The sequence below is a fragment of the Tamandua tetradactyla genome, chromosome 2, assembly GCF_023851605.1.
Source record: "Tamandua tetradactyla isolate mTamTet1 chromosome 2, mTamTet1.pri, whole genome shotgun sequence".
Lineage (NCBI taxonomy): Eukaryota > Metazoa > Chordata > Mammalia > Pilosa > Myrmecophagidae > Tamandua > Tamandua tetradactyla.
This window is the reverse complement of record NC_135328.1, coordinates 43,383,082-43,398,637: the sequence shown is the minus strand read 5'-3', so window position 1 is coordinate 43,398,637 and position 15,556 is coordinate 43,383,082. Positions and strand designations below refer to the sequence as shown.

The 15,556-nt window shown below is 39.7% G+C and overlaps 1 pseudogene; it reads right to left on the bottom strand.

Moving 5' to 3' along the window:
* Positions 1–4,545: 4,545 nt before the first annotated feature.
* On the bottom strand, positions 4,546–6,052 carry LOC143656038 (uncharacterized; annotated as a pseudogene).
* Between the last annotated feature and the right edge of the window lie 9,504 nt (positions 6,053–15,556).

Here is a 15,556-nt window from a genome sequence, read left to right as displayed (position 1 = left end):
TTGGAAATTAAGTATGGTCTAAGGTGATATATATATATATATATATGTGCCAAGTTGACAAGGGGTGGACTGTCATGGTTAGGGACAGGTGTCAACTTGGCCAAGTTGTGGTACCTGTTCATCTGATTGGGCAAGCACTGGCCTGTCTGTTGCAATGAGGACATTTCATAGGATTAGGTCATGATCACGTCAGCTACATCCACAGCTGATTCCATTTGTAATCAGCCAAAGGGGAGTGTCTTCTGCAATTAGTGATGCTAAATCCAATCATGGGAAGCCTTTTAAGGAGGACTCAGAGGAGACAGGTTGCATTCCTGCTTTGGCTGGTGAGCCTCTCCTGTGGAGTTCGTCCAGGCCATCCATTGGAGTCATCGGCTTCGCAGCCTGCCCTGTGGATTTTGGACTCTGCGTTCCTACGGTCACGTGAGACACTTTCATAAATTTTATATTTGCAAGTGTTCCCTGTTGGTTCTGTTTCTCTAGAGAACCCTAACTAATACAGAAGGTAATCATAAATATGAACTATGACTACATAACCAATTACAGAAATAAGGACTGTGATTGTATGAATACTTCCTCCCTGTTTTGTTATCAGTATGTTTACATCTGCACATAAGCAAATATCTTATTTTCCTTTTATTGTATGACATAAGTTATATTGTTCATGTTACAGTATTTAAGTCATAGGACATAGTTTTGGAGTGAATGTTACCTAAGAACTTGCACCCTATTCTGGAGAGATGTAGTGCATTTCTGGTTGCAAGCAGGACAGTTGGATATTGTTAGGCAAAACATATGTCTGTTATTGTGTTCTATTCAGAAATTAAGCATGTTTCAAGGTGATGTGTATAGCTGTCAAGTTGACAAGGGGTGGACTATGATGGTTAAATTTTGGTGTCAACTTGGCCAAGTAATGATGTTCAATTGTCTGGTCAGGCAAGCACTGGCCTGACCATTGCTGCAAGGATATTTTGTGGCTGGTTGATAAACAGGAAGGTTGGTGTATTAAGTCATCAGTCAGTTGATTGCATCTGTGGCTGATTATATCTGAGTTCAACTAAGGTGTGTCTCCCACCAATGAGATAATCCAATCAGCTGAGGGCTTCCAAAGAAAGAAGAGAGACTTTTAGTTGCTTCTTCAGTCAACAAGCCTCTTCTGTGGAGCTCATCAAGAACCTTCATCAGAGCTCACAGCTTCACAGCCTGCCCTGCAGATTTTGGACTCTTCCTTTCCCACAGTTGCATGAGACCTTTATAAATCTCATATCTACAGATATCTCCTGTTGATTCTGTTCCTCTAGAGAACCCTGGCTAATACACACCATATGCAAAACATTAACTCAAATGAATCATAGATTTAAATGTTAGAACCAAAACTATTACACTTCTAGAAAAAAAATAAGATAAAAGCTCTGTAACGTTGGGTTAGGAAGAGATTTCTTAAATAAGAAACAAGAAGCACAAACCAGAATTAAAATTTTTTAATTCAACTTCTTCAGAATTAAAAATATTTGCTATTTGAAAGGTACTGTTAAGAGAAAGCAAAGAGAAGGAGATCTATAACAGAGAAGATAGGATTTAACAAATTGAGTATGACTTCTGAATCATTATATTAATAATTCTTGTAGTTTCCAGTGTCTTGGAGCACCTAGAAGAAAATGTGAAAATTGTGGAACTGTAATCCATACCAAACTTTAAAATCTACTCTATAGCTACTTGTTAAATTGTACTTGACAACTTTTTGCTTTTTTGTATATGTTATATTTCACAATTCAAAGAAAACTTTAAAAAATTAAAAATAAAAAAGTAAAGCAAAGAAAAATGTTAGAGACTGACAAAAAATAAATAGATACCAATGAATTGAAATTTCTAGTTGTATGTTTACATTTCACAATTTGCATTTTCCAGTAGTGATCTAGGCTCATTCTACATTTTCAGACAACTAACAAGGCTTCTGCTGCTCACTATGGCCTAAAGAGACTTGATAGAAGTCAGACAATATTGGATTAGTTTTGTCTTGATAACTTCCTCCCTGCATTACTTTGGGACAACCACCTATACTCTGAAATTTTAGGGTTTACTTTGTACCTAAATCATACAGGTGTGTATGATTCAACAATTGTTAAAAACAATATTATATAAAAGTTTTGTTGTATTAATTAAAGATCTAATGCACATTCATAAAAAGAAAAATAAGAGATAAAGTAAAGACAAGTCTCAGGCATGAAGAAAATGTTTGCAAAGAGTATATCTGATAAAGAGCTTTTATGCATAATAGATTTTTTTAAAACTCTCAAAACCAATAATAAGAAGACAAATAACCCAATTAAATAATGGGTAAATATTTTAACAGAACTGAGCAAAGACAATATAAAGATGGTAACTAAGCATATAACAAGATGTTCAGCATCATTAATCATTAGAGAAATTTTAATTTAAATCATAATGAAATACCACTAAACATCCACTACTGTGGCTAAAATTAAAAAGACTGACAATACCAAGAGGCGATGAGGAAAGCATCTGGAAATCTTAGGCACTGCAAAATAGAACAGCCATTTTGGAAAATAGTTTGGTAGTTTGTTAAAAGAGTTTAATATATACCTACCACATGATCGAGAAGTCCCACTCTTAAGTTATTTACCCAAGAGAAATGAAAACACATATTCATGTAAAGCATTGTACAGTTACATTTGTAGCAGTTTTATTCACAGTACCCAAAACAGTCCATCAGCTGATGTATGGGTATACAAATTATATTCATCCATATATGAAATATTATTCAGCAATAAAAAGAATGAACCACTGCCTATATGCAGAAACATGAATAACTCCCAAAAGCAGAATGCTAAATGAAACAAACTAGACAAAATAGGATACTGCTGTATGAGTCCCTTGACATGGCATCCAGGAAAAGGAAACAGGAAATCAGATGGGTGTTTGCCTAAGGCTGGTGTAGGGGGCGGGGAATGACTACAGAAAGGGAAGAGGGACTGGTGGAGGGCGGGGGTTGATGGAAATATATCTTGATTTTGATTGTCACATAACAGCACACAATTGTCAAAATTCAACAAACAGAATAGTTAAAAAGAATGAATTTTATCATATATAATTTATGCTTCAAGAAACCTGATTTTTTATGTTGTCATTTTAATTTTAATAAAATAGATAATTTCATTACACAGAGAACGAATCCATCCACTTGCCATTGATAAGACTTTAGAAATATTTTCTATAAAAAGTTAAGTATTTAATTGTAATGAATCCATTATGATACTGTTTCTGAAAGTACAGCTTTCCCATCCCTATCCCTATTATTGAGAAATTTAAAAAATAAAGTACAAAAAATAAGACAAGATTTCCATATACCACAATCTAGAATTAACCAGTATCTTGTCATATGTACTTGCAGTCTTTTTTTTAAGAGAAATGGTTATTTATATATAAAACTTCAATCTCCTTTTACCAGTCCCCACCCCACCTCCCACCTTCATTCCCTTCTCTCCCCCACTCTTCACAGGAAATCACTATCAAGAGTTTGATCTGGATCCTTCCCATCAATTTCAGAAATATTTACATATAATATACGTCCATTGCAAATATATACTACTGAATTTTATGAGGGAAGTCTTTATTCAAATTTACAAAAATTTCATTGTACTATGTGCATCACTGTGCAACCTGATTCTTCCTTCTAACATGATTTTTTTAGATCTTTCTCTGCTAATGCATGTCCCCTACGTTGCACTTTGCAGATATAGTATTCCACCATAAGAATTTTCCATTTTGTTCCTGAAGGGCATTTAAATTGTCTTAAATTTTTGACTATGACAAATCATGCCACAGTAAATATCTTCCTGGTACAAATTTCCTGAGTATACATACACAGAAGATTTGCTAGGTATTTTTAAAATTTGTTTTAAGAAATGCTGTTTTACTCTCAAGATGATTTAAGAATATAGCTTTTTCACATTCCTGTTTTTAACCCCTTTGCATTTTATCTTTGAATATAGTTTGTCTCCTCCTTGGACAACAAATTACCTTCAAACTATTTTTTAAATAGTCCCATTACTTCATCACTTCTTGATGCCATTTCTATCATATTCCAAATTCTATTAAGTGCATGAGTTTGTTTCTGGGCTCACTTCTGCTGCATCAACACCACAAGAGTTTTATATTATTTGCATATGATATCTATTATTGTCTTTTGTTTCTCATTTTTGTACTTTTGTACAACTTTATATATATATAAATATTGGTTAAGATCTCCAGATCGATGCTGATAGCAATGATGATCTTGTCCCCAATTTTAGTGGGAATGTTGGAGCATTACCTTCACTGTTTGGAGTAGGCTTTTGTTATTTCACAGGCTTTATATCATATGGATGTCCTTCTTGTCACTATGTAACCTCTGGTATCCCATAAGTTTTCTGTTTTTGTTTCCTTCATCCATGGTGCTCTGCTTTAGAGCAATTACTTCTGATGTGCTATGAGATGTAAATTCCTGATGAAAAATTTCAAATCTTCAAAGTATTCTTATGGTTTTTAATGAGTATGAATTTTCTAGTGTCTAATGCGGTGTGACTTCTGACTGAAAGCTTTCCCACATTCACTACACTGAAAAGGCTGCTTACCTGTGTGTATTCTCAAATGTAGAGTAAGAGTTGAAAACTGAGAGAAGGCTTTCCCACATTCATTACAACCATAGGATTTCTCACCTGTATGGCTTCTCACATGCACAGAAAGCTTTTCCACATTCATTACATTAAAAGGGTTTCTCTCCAGGGTGAATGTTTTTATGTTTTATAATGCACATCTTCTGGCCAAAAGCTGTGCCATATTCATTACATTTAAAGGGTTTCTCTCCAATAGAAATTTTCTCATGCTCAGTAAAGGTTTGTTTTGCTACTGAAGGTTTTCCCACATTCATTATATACAAGGGACTTCTCTGCCATGGGTTCTCTAGTGTCTGATGAGGTCTGACTTCTGTATGAAAGCTTTTCCATAGTCTTTATACTCACCTGGTTTCTCACCAATGTGAATCTTCTGATGGGTAAGGAGGTTTTCCTTCTGGGTGAAAGATTTTCCACATTCATTGCATTCAAAAAGTTTCTCTCTAATAAGAGTGTTTTGATGTTTAATGACATACGACTTTTGGCTGAAGGTTTTTCCACATTTACTACATTCAAAAGGTTTCTTTCTAGTATGAAAATGTTCATGCTCAGTGAGGTTTGATTTATAGCTAAAGACTTTCCCACATACCTTACAGGCAAAATTTTCTGCTATAAATTCTCTGCTGACTGAGAGGAAACCTGATTCTAAAAAAACAAAACTCAAGTAGAAAATAAAGATGTTTATATTTTAGACCTTGGGCTAGGGAAAGATTTATTAAATAAGATCAAAACACATTGACAACAAAATATTCCTAAATTTGTATCAGAATTAAAGCGAAAATCCTTACAATGATCTATAAGGCACTACATGAACAGGCCTCCAGTGACCTTTCTGATCTCATCTCCTGTCTCTCCTGGTACATTCAGTCCAGTGGAGCCCTCTTCTTATTCTTAGGCACACTCCTGCCTCAGGGATTTTGCCAATCCCATTTTATACTTTTAAGCCTCTTTTAATACAGATGAAATTAGTAGGGACCACTGTGGCATGCAAGACCCACCCTCAACTTGGTGCCTCAATTCTAGGTGGAATTTCAGACCAGACCCAGGTAGGTCCTGCTTATCTGTGGAAAGTGGGGCAGATGGGACTGAGGAAAGAGGCTGTATCCCTCCACTATTTCAAATTGAAGACATTGAAGTGCTGTGTTTCCAATGAAGAAATTGCTCCACTGAGATATTGCCATGCTTAGTTCCTAATCACAGCCAAACTTTTAATCACAGATGCCACTTAATTAAACCACAAAGAACTTCCCTCAGTGGCTAATTAGTGCCAAAGCAGAGGAGCCAGGAGATCTTCAAATGGAGTTTCTCCCAAGCCTCATTAACAGAAGCCTCTTTATACCCCAGACTTTCCCTAACTCCCCAGCCTCATTTTTCTTCATGATCTCTCATTCTCCTTATTCCCAGGATAACAAAGAAGTTTTCTTTCTTTTGCCACCACTATTTAATTAAGAGAAACTGCCTAGGGTGCTATTTTGAACATGTTTCAAAGGTTCTGTTCAATCTCAGTAAGAAATAATTATCTGTGAGATTAACAACGTCTACCATGGACATGGGATGGGGGAGATTGCAGCATATAAGCTATATTCACCATCTCTGCCCTAAAACAAATCCTAAACCATGCTGCATTCCCCAAACACTCAACACTTCTTCGCACTTCCATTTCCTTTATTGTAATATCCTTGCTTCTCTTAGTCAATGCCAGGTTGGCATCCTTCAACACCTGATTTCTCTACAGCATTCTTCTAGTGGGAGTAATAACTGTCCCTTCTGTATTCCCACAGTGATTTGAACATTGACTTATCAATTGCAGTTATTACACTGTCCTATAATGATCTGGGTAATTGGGGTGCTTCTAGAGAGCTCTTGGTGGATGGGCTGAGAGGACAGGTCACAAAGGAGACTAATAGTGACTTTCATCTGAGAAAAGGAAAGCAAAAAAGTAGAGATACTGGGGTGAAAAGGGGGTGGAAAGGCAAAAACAAAGGGAGAAAAGCTGTAAGCATAGCCACAAGACACCCTTCCCCTTAGACATATCAGTGGGGTGTTAGGTACACGGTAGTCCAGCATATAGAGAGAGGACTGAATAATCAGTGAAGAGAGTACAATCTTGATATAATAATAAGTCACCAGAAAAGAGGCACTAAAGGTTGTTCTTTAGGGAGAAGAACATAGTGCTGATTCCAGTAATGGCAAACTGGCTTATCTCAAACTGACCTACCTACATATTGATAATTATAAACTCTGGAAAAAAAATATTTGTTTTAAGGCACTGGAGACTAATAAACAAAAGTAGGCAGAAAATGGAGGGGATTTGAACTTTGCAAAAAAGAGAACCACTCTAGGTTAACTTTTCCCCTAAGGGTATACTCCAGGTCACTCAAAGCGGAGTGGCTAAAGCTCAAGCAATGCACCAGAATATCAATTTCCAGAATGATAGAGGGGACATAATTAGATATCCTACAGATATTTAAAATATAATAAATGGAGATTATGAACAAATTTATGCCAATAAATTCAACAAACTAGGGCAAATTATTTGAAAAACACAAATAATCAGAATGACTCAAGAAAAAAATTATAAATCTGAATCTTTATCTATTTTAAAAATTAAATTCATAAGCAAAAACCTTCCCAGAGAGATAACTCCAGGCCCAGATGGCTTCACTGATAAAATTCTACCAAACATTTAAAGAATAAATAATACTAATATTATATAAACTCCTTCAGAAAATGACTGACCAATTTTTGTAAGAACACATTACCCTGATTCAAAAAAAAAAATCTACAGACCATTATCTTTCATGAACATAGGCCCATAATCCATGAGAATTATTTTCAAATTGAATGGCAGCTTCCATTTCAGCTGTATTTGTAAAGCAAGAGACACTTAGTTGGGGAACTTATGACCATATATTTCAAAATCAGCTGAGAACTCACCTCTGAAATATTGTCTGATTTCATGATAAGGATGGTCAGATTCAGACCAACAGAATGCTACCCAACAATGATGGTGCAGGATCAGCCAAAGAGATCCCCAAAGAGGTTAGTCAATAAACTGGTGGCAGCACTGATGGTCAGTCACTGAGCTTTTCAAAGGCTTATGAACATTTGTGAGATTTGAAGGAAAGAATGAATCATTCCAAATACTAACATGAAATGACAAAACTGAAGTTATAAATGTTTAATTTGATTGTCTACAAATTATATGTTAACTAGTCAACTAAAACTCACCTCAATATATATATGTAAATTATATTAGCTGTAGTATATGATGCATTTTAATATGTTTCAGATAATGTTAGGATGGGGCATCCAAAAAAGATTTAACTGAGCAGCGCAAAGGCCCAGAAAATATTGCCTTGATTGCATGTCATCTTGCAACTTTTCTTTTATGCCCTATAAAATCCTCTTTCTTTTTGTGGATAGGAGATTGCAAATTTTTTTGTTAATTTCTGGGTTCCTGAGTCACATTGTAAGGCCATCAAGCTACTTTTCTTAATCCAGCATCCCAGATCCTGGAAACTTCTTAGAGCATAAGTCATTGGAGTATGTGCTGACTGCATCTTTTGCTACCAATGACCCTAAGAGTGGGAAGAATATGGACTTAGAAGTCACTCAGACCTGTGTTTTCTTATCATAGGAGAGGGCCTTAGACCTTGGAAACAGCCCTGGGCTGGGAGGGCTAGTCCAGGATCTGCCATTCACAGTTTTGTGACATCACTGAAATCTCTTTTTTATGAACCTTGATCCTCTTATCTATGAAGTGGAAAAGAAACCAAATTTCAAAGAGCTACTTTTGTGAGAACTTTTAAGGTATTATATAATGAGATTAATATAATGCTTAGCATTGTAGTAGATCCTCAAAAACATCAGACCCCATTCTCTACCCCTTGGAATTAATGAGATGGATGAAGAAACTAGGCTCTGTCCCGAGATCCTCCCATGGAGACAAGAATCAAGACAAGAACAGGAACATGAGTATCACATGGGAGGGAATGGAGGGGGAGGGGGAAGAAGGAGAGCTCTAGGGCTGGAGCATCACTGAGCTTGGCTAAAAGGGAGGGAGGGATGAGTAAGAGAACCAACAGATGGGGAGATAAATGGACAAAGTTGTTTGTGCCCATTTGTAGGGAGGTAGGGGTGGGCTCATGCTCTTTTCAGACTTCAGAGAACAAGTTACATTCAGTGAGCATCAACATGGTATGCATAATGCAAATCACACATCAGAAAGGAAACAGTAAGCCTAGAAAAAAGTGAATCATGGCGAGAGGGAAGAAAATGTCTTTTGCCCAGAAAAGAAAATGATGGCCAAGAGTCAGCAAGATATGGTTCAGAGGTCTCCATCTGAAGTTTATTAAAATAACAATCTGGAGGTATATAATATCACCAATGCTCACTACATCATGGCACCCTACACTCCCCTGCCCTACTGTGATTTGGTTCTGGAGAACTTAGGTGGGGCTACATGGTGGAAAGAGAATTTCAATGCTGCCTCCCATCACTTCATAGTTGTTAGACTCTGGACAAGTCACCTAACTTCTTGGCATCTCAAGTCCATCTCTAGTGAAAAAGGAAACCTACTCACGGGGCTATTAAGATTTAACAAGATACACAGATACAGAGTAGGCTCTTAATAAACATTCATTTCCTTCCCTCTTCTCTCATAGTGCATACCACACTCATGAATCTATTTTCACTTTCTATCAGTCCACAAAGCAAAAGAAGACACAGCAGGAGATTTTGAATAGAGAACAGAAACCCATTTCCATAATAAATATGTATAAAAGATGATTTTGAAATAGAACCTTTTTATGGGAGTCGAAATGTGCCATAGAGACAGCTTTATTCACAATAGCCAGAAAATGGTAACAATCCATTCATATATATAGTCATTGACAATAGACTGGATAAATCAATCAAGGTTTATTTATACAATGAAATACTTACACAGCAATAAAACAGATCAAACTATCAATGCATACAACAACACAGATGTCAACAGACATTATTGAATAAAAGAAACCAGACACACAAAAAAATACATACTGTTCACCTCCAGTTGTATGAATTTCATAAACAGGCAAAATGAATTAATGGTATTGGAAATCAAAATGGTGATCATCTGTGGGGGTGGTGTTGACTTGGATGGGTACAAGGAGAGCCTTCTAGAGAACTGGAAGTATTCTGGATCTTCATTTGGTGAACAACCAACATTGACTCGAGAAGAAATAGACAACCTCAACAAACCAATCACAAGTAAAGAAATTGAATCAGTCATTAAGAAGCTCCCCAAAAAGAAAAGCCCAGGACCAGCTGGCTTCACAGGTGAATTCTACCAAACATTCAAGAAAGAATTAGTACCAATCCTGCTCAAACTCTTAAAAAAAAATTGAAGAGGAGGGAAAGCTACCTAACTCATTCTATGAAGCCATCACCCTCATACCAAAGCCAGACAAACATATTACAAGAAAAGAAAACTACAGACCAATCTCTCTGATGAATATAGACACAAAAATCCTCAACAAAATTCTTGCAAATCGAATCCAGCAGCACATTAAAAAGAGCTATTCACCATGACCAAGTAGGAGTCATCCCAGGTATGCAAAGATGGTTCAACATAAGAAAATCAATTAATGTAATACACCATATCAAAAAATCAAAGCAGAAAAACCATATGATCATCTAGGTTGATGCAGAAAAGGCATTTGATAAAATCCAACATCCTTTCTTGTTGAAAATACTTCGAAGGATAGGAATAGAAGGGAACTTCCTTAAAATGATGACGGGAATATATGAAAAACCTGCAGCTAACGTCATCCTCAACAGGGAAAAACTGAGAACTTTCTCCCTAAGATCAGAAACAAGACAAGGATGTCCACTATCACCATTATTATTCAACATTGTATTGGAAGTTCTAGCCAGAGCAATCAGACAAGAAAAAGAAATAAAAGGCATAGAAATTGGAAGGGAAGAAGTAAAACTCTCACTGTTTGCAAATGATATGATACTCTATGTTGAAAACCCTGAAAAATCCACAGCAAAACTACTAGAGCTACTAAATGAGTACAGCGAAGTGGCAGGTTACAAGATCAACACTATAGTGTTTCTATACACTAGTAATGAACAATCTGAGGGGGAAATCAAGAAGAAAATTCCATTTGCAATTGCAACCAAAAGAATAAAATATTTAGGAATAAGCTTAACTAAAGATATAAAGGACCTATACAAAGAAAACTATAAGAAATTGTCAAAAGAAATCATAGAAGACCTAAATAAATGGAAGGGCACACCATGTTCATGGATTGGAAGACTAAATATAATTAAGATGTCAAATCTACCTAAATTGATTTACAAATTCAATGCAATACCAATTAAAATCCCAAAAACTTACTTTTCAGAAATAGAAAAACCAGTAACCAAATTTATCTGGAGAGGCAGGGTGCCCCAAATAGCTAAAAATATCCTGAGATAGATCTTCATTTGGTGGTTACTTGGGCTTATTATACATATGTAAAAATTAATTGAAATGTGCACTTAAGATCAATGCTCCTTATTGTATGCACATTATACTCCTAAGGAGGAAGAGAGATATACTGCCATATTGTCCTGAAGCACAAAATACCAAGCGTGAAGTTGTACAAATGTCTCAAAAGCCCATCAGACTAAAAGTATAAATATTGAGGGCAAAAGAAGCATTTTGACCAAGGCAGTGAGAAATACAAATTAAAATTAAACACATGCAACAGATTAGATGGTGAGAAAAGTGTTTCATTATAGCATATCTAATAATGCTCCATAAAAGCATCTTCCCTTTTCCCCTAGACACTTGCTTTATCCCTTTATTTTCTCCTCTGTCTGCTGGCCATGAGGATTGATGTGGCTGGGGAAATGGTCTTGGTACTAGGGCTGGAGGGATAAAGGGGATTATGTCCTAAAATTACTGGTGTTCCATCTCAAGTCTCCAGAATGAAGCAGGAGAGGACAGAGTGGAGTGACTTAGAAGGGATTCTACACTCACCTTGTACCTCTTTTTTAATTGTTTTCTAGCTTACTGTCTGTTCTATCCCCACGAAAATGTGAGGTCCATAAGGGCAGACACTTTGTCTGTCCTGATCACTCATTGCTGTCCCTAAGATGATTATAGTAACTGGCATGTAGTAAGCACTTAGAAAAATAAATATTTATGACTAATAAATTTGATCAACAGATACTTGTGCTTTTATTGTTGTGTGCATGTGTGTACATATGTGCATACATATGTGTGTATAGTTTTCGACTAAAAATCGAAATGAATTGGTTGTCCTGTAACCATTGACTGAATATTACCTTTAATTTGAAATGCTAGATACTAAACATTCAATTGAAGTCCAGCTACAATTGCATGTAAAGTAGAGGCTACACAGTTCCATCCCATTCTTCTCTATTTGACCCTGAGTCAGACAGGCAAGATCAGGACTGGCATTGAGTCAAACCAGGAAGCCAGGGAAAGCTGGACTGTATAAGCTCTACAATCAGACTGACCTGGGTTCAAATCTGCTTGGCACCTGTGGAACATATTACTTAACCACTGATGTCAGTTTTCTCAGTTGTAAAACCTACCTTGTACTGTTGATGTGAAGATAAATGAGAATTAATAGTGTAAAACTGACACACAGTAAGTGCTCTCCTCCCCACATGGCTTTCATATCTATTATATCTTCTGTTAGGGAAGAAGTTGTTTTAATCACATTGTGGAAGTGGAATGTAACATCTCCTGGAGGTCAGGAATTGTGTACTTTCAGAGAGCAGCCTGGAAAAGGTAATTCCTAATCCATAGAGAGAAATGAAGCATCAATGGTGGAACATCTACACCATGGAAGGCCCCATGGATCCCAGTGGAGAGTCTCATGCCACAGCCTCTATCACACCAAGCTTGTTAGCTTGTGGCTAAGGGAAAGGCCATTTCATTGTTATCTCTGCTCCTGAGGATGGGACTAACAGAGATAGATAGCAAGAAACTTTCGAAAGAAAACTTTATTTAGCCTCAAGAGAAACAGCTGCCATGATTCAAGATCTGGATGGGGACTGAGCTTGGTGGTTTCCAACCAATGGCATGAAAAATACTCAATCATTCTCTCTACATCCTCAAACCATAGTCTAAGTGGGGGTTCCAAGGACACTGTGGAGAGCCGCCTCCCGGGTCTGGCCTAGTGGACACGCTGCGGCCTGCTCTAGAGCTCCCCCCGCCCATCGAGTGAGTCAAGATGGCACCCGCATCCTGTTTCCGCTTATGACACACGCGCCCACCAACCCTATCTTCCAATCACCTCTGTATACGTGGCACTAACCTATTGGGTTTGGGCACAGTATATAAGAGGTTACCCGGACAGGGTGGGTGGAGACGACCCACAGGGAGCCGTACCTGACGGCCGCATAGAGGTTGTTCCCCCGCGGGGTATTCTGTCCCACGCGGAACCTGTAACAGAGAATGCAAGCTTAACTCCAGTAAAGGTCTGTGCTTACAACTGCTACGTGTCTTGGATCTGTGTTTCTCACCAGCGCGGATTTGTCTGCGTCTCTCTGTCTCTCCTCATTGTCTCACCCGCCGGCCGGGGGCTTGACGCTGAGCGAGAAGTCGCGGACAAGTGGTGGCCCGTACGGGGACTCCTCCTCTCTCGACACCTCTTCTGCAAGGAGAGCCGTACTGTCTCTTCTTGAACTGAGAAGGACGTGCATCCTGAGCTCGCAGCGGACTTCCCGCGCCTGATCACCGCGAGAAGGTGAGTACTTCCTATTACGTGAGAGTTAAGGGCCGCGGGCTTTCAGGTAGCCCCGGTGACTCGGGAGAGCTCCCCGAGTGGTTAAGGTACAGTGCCGACTGCAAGCATGGGGCAGTCAGGAAGTTCACCTTTGTTAGCTCCCTTAAAGACCCTTTTGAAGCAGTGGGGTATCTCGGTTAAGGAGAGTTCCCTCCTGCGGTTCCTTGATGATATTGCTGCTTTTGCCCCCTGGTTCGTCCACTCCGGGAGCCTCAGTCTGCCCTCTTGGTTAAAACTTGGTAATGATATAGAACGGGCGCGCCGGACGGGCCTTTGTATGGATCCGATCCTGGTCCCTATCTGGGAGACCGTCCGTGCTTGTCTTGAGGCAGAAGCTGCTACGGGCCTTAGTCCGTTCCCTGCCCTGCTAGAGGCACGGCACGCGCTCCAAGAAACTCAGTCAGTTTCGTCTGCGGACGGCTCCCGTAAAGGCAAGCCGCCAGAGTCAAGCGATAGTTCAGACAGCTCTGACTCAGAGTCAGATGGTGATGAGACCGAGGGTGCAGACGCGCCTCCGCTGATCGATTGGGGGAGGCCCCCTGTCTCACCCACGCAGCCTTCCGCCCCGCCAGCGCCTGCTGCAGGGGCGCGGCGGCTTCCGGTGAATGGTTTTGGTGATCTCGCCAAAAACCCTCACCACGGGCTCCCTCTGGTGGCCGAATCAGGTAATTACAGTGGCTGCTCTCCAACTTCTAAGCGCTTGTTAAAAGGAATGGGATATGTCCCCGGCAAAGGCTTAGGAGCCTCATTGCACGGGCGCGCAAGGCCTATACAAGCTGTCTCCAATTCTGACAGACGAGGCCTGGGTTTTTCCTAGGGGCCACTGAGGGGAGACTCCCACCCACACCTATAAAACTAAAGTAGAAGACCAGTACCCCGGTGTGGGTGCCTCAGTGGCCCTTACCAAAAGAAAAGCTGTCAGCATTGCATACTCTAGTGTCTATACAGCTAAAAGAGAGCCATATCATTCCCTCCACATCGCCTTGGAACACACCCGTATTTGTCATAAAGAAAAAATCAGGCAGATGGAGATTGTTACATGATTTAAGAGCCGTTAATAATTGCATGGAGTCCTTAGGACCTGTTCAGATGGGGTTGCCCCTTCTCTCAGCTCTGCCAGAGCATTGGTCTATTTTCATCTTAGACATCAAAGACTTACTAAAAAAAACAGAAAGGGGGAATAGGCCACGGCCTGTCCCCGAAGGCTCAACTGTCTGTAGCCTTATTTACATATAATTTTTTAAATGAAAATTCACTAGGAATGACACCTGCTCTTCAGCACACCACTCCAAGTCCTCCACATAGAGGTCTAGTCCGATGGAAGGATGTCCTGTCGGGACAGTGGCAAGGCCCTGACCCAGTGCTCAGCTGGGCCAGAGGCTCTGTTTGTGTTTTTCCCCAGGAGCCAGGACGTCAACCAGTGTGGGTTCCGGAAAGACTGGTGAGAACCGTGACATCGCCCGAGGAGGCCACGGAGCTGTTGCCCAAAAAACCAACAAGCCTTCAACCTGAACCATCAGATCAGGCCTCCAACTCTGCTGATGACGGTGGCGACTGACGAGATGGCAACGAAAACGCCAGTCACCCTCCGACTGTTTAGAAGGGGGGACCAGTTTTAATACCCCCCGCTCTCCCAACAGGTGGAATCAGACCTTAAAGTGCTTGGGAAGATCAAGTTAACCCCCGTTGCCTTCGACCTTTCCAAACTGGGCGAGACTGTACAAAGTCTGTGGAACCGAGTCACCTCTTGGTTCTCTTGGCCCAATTTGACTACTTGGATTCTCGTAGCGGTGGGACTATTAGTGGGATTAGTCACTGTTAAATGCTTGTTAGAACGCTTGTTCCAGACACAGCAGCAATTGCGTGTTACTACCATGTTGGCTATGTCACTCGCCCCTGGTGCTCCTGACAACGACCGCCCTGCTGCCCAGTCCCCCATTTCACCGTATGACCCATCCCGGCCACTCAGGGCGGGACGCTCGAAAGCAAGGTCAGCTGCAAGGCCCATGGCTGTGTCCCGGGTATAAAAGGCGGCACCAGATGTCATAATTTTGGTCTTAGGATGATCTCTAAGGCAGAGTCACG